The sequence below is a fragment of the Schistocerca americana genome, chromosome 3, assembly GCF_021461395.2.
Source record: "Schistocerca americana isolate TAMUIC-IGC-003095 chromosome 3, iqSchAmer2.1, whole genome shotgun sequence".
In the NCBI taxonomy this organism is placed as follows: domain Eukaryota; kingdom Metazoa; phylum Arthropoda; class Insecta; order Orthoptera; family Acrididae; genus Schistocerca; species Schistocerca americana.
In genome coordinates, this window is record NC_060121.1 from 589,890,418 (window position 1) to 589,895,417 (window position 5,000).

Genomic DNA, 5,000 nt, shown 5'->3' on the forward strand with positions numbered 1-5,000 from the left:
CCGAGACACTCACTCAAGAGCACCCTGGTAGGATTGCAACGGGGTCCGCCTCGGGACGCACGAGCACGCACGAGGCGCGTCGCACGCCTTCAGCTCGCCCCACTGGCAGGACGTCCCACGATACACGCCAGTTAAACACCGACGGGCGGTGAACCAACAGCGTGGGACACAAATCCAACTACGAGCTTTTTAACCGCAACAACTTTAATATACGCTATTGGAGCTGGAATTACCGCGGCTGCTGGCACCAGACTTGCCCTCCAATAGATACTCGTTAAAGGATTTAAAGTGTACTCATTCCGATTACGGGGCCTCGGATGAGTCCCGTATCGTTATTTTTCGTCACTACCTCCCCGTGCCGGGAGTGGGTAATTTGCGCGCCTGCTGCCTTCCTTGGATGTGGTAGCCGTTTCTCAGGCTCCCTCTCCGGAATCGAACCCTGATTCCCCGTTACCCGTTACAACCATGGTAGGCGCAGAACCTACCATCGACAGTTGATAAGGCAGACATTTGAAAGATGCGTCGCCGGTACGAGGACCGTGCGATCAGCCCAAAGTTATTCAGAGTCACCAAGGCAAACGGACCGGACGAGCCGACCGATTGGTTTTGATCTAATAAAAGCGTCCCTTCCATCTCTGGTCGGGACTCTGTTTGCATGTATTAGCTCTAGAATTACCACAGTTATCCAAGTAACGTGGGTACGATCTAAGGAACCATAACTGATTTAATGAGCCATTCGCGGTTTCACCTTAATGCGGCTTGTACTGAGACATGCATGGCTTAATCTTTGAGACAAGCATATGACTACTGGCAGGATCAACCAGGGAGCTGCGTCAACTAGAGCCGAGCAGCCGGCCGCCCGGGAGTGTGTCCCGGGGGCCCGCGCGAACACGCAAGCGTCCGCTCAATTATTCTGCAAACAGGAGGAGGCTGAGCTCCCCTGCACCATACACCTCGAAACCCTCTCAGGTCCCGGCGGCGCGCAGCGCCGTCCTAAGTACTTGGTCGGGTTCGAGAGAGGCGCAATCGCCCGGAGTTTGGCGAGTAGACGCTTTAGGTGCGACCACCCGTGCTCCCAACTGAGCTTGCCGCTGCCGACAGAGGCCCGGGAGCGTGCTGTCGTGGCATTGCCGGCGGGAGACAACACGCGCCACCTACGGTGACCGGCAGCTCCAACGCCAGCGCCACAGAAGGACAAAAGCCCCACTTGGGTGCCGAAGCGAACTCTCCCAGCACAGCGCACGCGCCAACACGTCCGCACAGCTGCGATACAAACCACCTGCGAGAACCGCAGAGGCGACCGAGCAGCAGACGGCGTCGCGGCGCCGAGCGCCGGGCGGCGGCGCATCCTCAGCGCACACAGTCCTCAATCGGACCAGCACACTGCAGATGTCCACCGCGCTTCGCACCGGGCCCGCGAGGACCTACTTTGGCCGCACGGCGCCGCGTGCAGGGTGCGCCGGCGCGCAGCTGCGCCGCCTGCCGCCTCCGTCGGCCGGCGCGCCTGCCACTGGCCGCCCCCACCAGCCGGCTGTAGCGCGTGCGCCCACGCACCGCGCGGCCAGCACGCCGGGAGGCCCCCCCTCACCGGCCGGGGACGGTCCCACCCAGCCACCGCCGCGTATCGCTTCACACCCAGATGCCATTCACGTTCGTGGGCATGGTGGGTATCGCTGGAACAACCGGTTGGTAGCTCAACCGATCGTCGCCATCACTGATTCACCTCTAGCGAGAACAACCGCACCACAACGGTTTACCAGTTGTTCATTTGCGTAACGTCACCAGCAAACGTAGGCGTCCATCGCCATTTGCAAATTCAACGATTGTTGCATGCCTGTGTCAGGTGTCACGACACACTATGTCTGCCCACATACACGCAACAACATGTGCACGCTTCGCGAACACGTGGAAGGTGGCCCCCGTACGTATGCGATGTCCATTGCGCGAACGACTGTCAACCGGCCTCTGTCGCATGTCGCAGATGTGGAACGCAGTGCACCATGCTATCACGGTGTGTGAGAAGAGACGACTACGTCTGACAACACGCGCCACTACATCAACAGACGGCTCATGCTGATCGCCATCCAGGGCATACCACACTGCAATCCAGCTCTTATAGGGAGACGACACGTAGCTGAGTGCACAACATTTGGACCGCATGGTTCGCCGTTGTTGGCGCAGTCGCTGTACGGTCACATGTACCACGATGTATCATTCAGTACATGAGGACCAATGTGCAGTACAGTGTGTGATTTGGACGTACAACATCAGCGGACAGTTGACACAGGCCGTACCACAGCGTAGGCTACGTGCTTCGCCATGCGAATGCCAATGAACAACTGCAAATGCCAATGAACAACTGCAAAGGGCATTGAGCATGTACGTCCTGCTGCCATCCACATTACAGTGTATAGCTGCAAGGTGTTTAACATGAAGCGATACACTGGGGACCGGGCAGTGCGAGTAGCAAACTATATTGCGGGGGTTGCAGTTAGGCAACACTACACTAATTTAACGCGTCGTATGACAATTACAGAGCAGGTTAAGGCCCAACGTGTGTTGGGTTAAGGCCCAACGTGTGTTGGGTTAAGGCCCAACGTGTGTTGGGTTAAGGCCCAACGTGTGTTGGGTTAAGGCCCAACGTGTGTTGGGTTAAGGCCCAACGTGTGTTGGGTTAAGGCCCAACGTGTGTTGGGTTAAGGCCCAACGTGTGTTGGGTTAAGGCCCAACCTGTGTTGGGTTAAGGCCCAACGTGTGTTGGGTTAAGGCCCAACGTGTGTTGGGTTAAGGCCCAACGTGTGTTGGGTTAAGGCCCAACGTGTGTTGGGTTACAGCGCAATATGGGTTACGTTAAGGGGCAATATAGGTTAGGTTAAGGTACGATATAGGTTAGGTTAAGGTACGATATAGGTTAGGTTAAGGTACGATATAGGTTAGGTTAAGGTACGATATAGGTTAGGTTAAGGTACGATATAGGTTAGGTTAAGGTACGATATAGGTTAGGTTAAGGTACGATATAGGTTAGGTTAAGGCGCAACGTGGGTTAGGTTACGGCGCAACATAGGTTAGGTTACGGCGCAACATAGGTTAGGTTACGGCGCAACATAGGTTAGGTTAAGGCGCAACATAGGTTAGGTTAAGGCGCAACATAGGTTAGGTTAAGGCGCAACATAGGTTAGGTTAAGGCGCAACATAGGTTAGGTTAAGGCGCAACATAGGTTAGGTTAAGGCGCAACATAGGTTAGGTTAAGGCGCAACATAGGTTAGGTTAAGGCGCAACATAGGTTAGGTTAAGGCGCAACATAGGTTAGGTTAAGGCGCAACATAGGTTAGGTTAAGGCGCAACATAGGTTAGGTTAAGGCGCAACATAAGTTAGGTTAAGGCGCAACATAGGTTAGGTTAAGGCGCAACATAGGTTAGGTTAAGGCGCAACATAGGTTAGGTTAAGGCGCAACATAGGTTAGGTTAAGGCGCAACATAGGTTAGGTTAAGGCGCAACATTGGTTAGGTTAAGGCGCAATATAGGTTAGGTTAAGGCGCAATATAGGTTAGGTTAAGGCGCAATATAGGTTAGGTTAAGGCGCAATATAGGTTAGGTTAAGGTACCGTATAGGTTAGGTTAAGGTACAGTATAGTTTAGGTTAAGGTACACATTGTTGTAAGGAAAGGTGTAATGGGGGGGGGGGCGGCCGGTCGGTTTGTTGATTGTGATTATAGTAAGTGGATGCCTGCGGCATCATCTGATTTGCCACGTCAGGATACACCTTTGGCTCATGACAGGCGGCGCTCCGATTCCATGCTTGTGGGAGACCTGTGTCTTTCATTCCTGCCATTGTTTGTGTGCTGTGAGAGGGGGCAGTATTGTGATGTTGGGTGCACCCCTGTGTAGGACATGTGTGGGTGTTGGTGGCTTAGCTGAGCAATGGTGGTTGTCGGGAGGGTGGGATATTCCGTTTTCTGAGTGGACCTCCCAGTCTGGTTATGACAGTGTGGATTGTCTCATGTGGCGGAGAGGATGCACTGGGTGTTGTTCCATGCTGGTGCTTACATATTGTCTGTGTGCGTGTTACAGGCGGAGAGTAGTGCGTGATAAGAGTGTGTGGCTGACGTGTGGTTGTGATTGTGAGCAGAGTCTTTCAGCATGTATACGGACAGTTGTATATATTATCTGTATTCTGATGGGTCCATCTATTACTAATCAGCGCCGTGTATACGTTTAATCCGGTTCCAGTCGAAACTGTTGTATCTCTGTACATTAGTGCCACGGCGAGCGCGCTATGTAGCTACTCGTCTCGGCAGCTTCCACCGGTGTGTGGCAAATGATTATAAGCAATGAGTCGAGTCGTCAATACCGATAGTGTGACGTCACATGTCTGGGGTGGGGGACGCTGCGCCCTTCCGGTGGGTCATGGCCTAGAAAGACGCTCCCCACGCAGGGGGGCTTGGACTGTCATAAACTCTTCCGAGTAATATACTTGCCGTACGTTTTTGCGACTGCGAGTGCAACGCCCACCGGTACCGACATGGATGGAGCGCCTCCTAGCTGACCGCTCAGCATCGGCATTCGTACAGAGAGCAACGCGATCGCGTCTCTAGCTCGTAACTGGTACAGCTCGCAGCTCATGTATAGGGACAGCGGGAATGTCGCATATTGGACATAACTCTTCATGAAACGCAAGTTATAGGGGTGGATTGCACATTGCGACTGCGGGAAAAGTCCGCCGTTCATCCGCTGGAGTTGCGAGTTCGGCGGTTGGGGTGGGGCGCCGGTGGAGTGATTGCCGGTCGACGATTTCGTGCGGCAGAGGCGCTGGCGTTGGGGTGCTGTGGTCGACAGAGGACGCAGGCTTTGTGGGTGGGGTAGAAAGATGGGCACTGTGGGCCCATCGCTGTCTTAGTCGGCTTGGCGTCTCATAGATGGCGGTATCGTCGTTGCAGGACGTCATGCTGCGGGAGACCTACAGATGGCGGTATGTTTTGTGGTGCGCTCGACATGGCG

The 5,000-nt window shown here is 54.3% G+C and overlaps 1 non-coding gene across 1 annotated transcript in view; it reads right to left on the bottom strand.

Annotated features, from left to right (window-relative positions):
* LOC124608771 overlaps positions 1-827 on the bottom strand; it is a 1,910-nt gene extending 1,083 nt beyond the window's left edge. Inside the window, exon 1 of the ribosomal RNA XR_006979341.1 lies at positions 1-827. This exon is cut by the window's left edge and continues 1,083 nt beyond it. This is a non-coding gene — a ribosomal RNA (small subunit ribosomal RNA).
* Between the last annotated feature and the right edge of the window lie 4,173 nt (positions 828-5,000).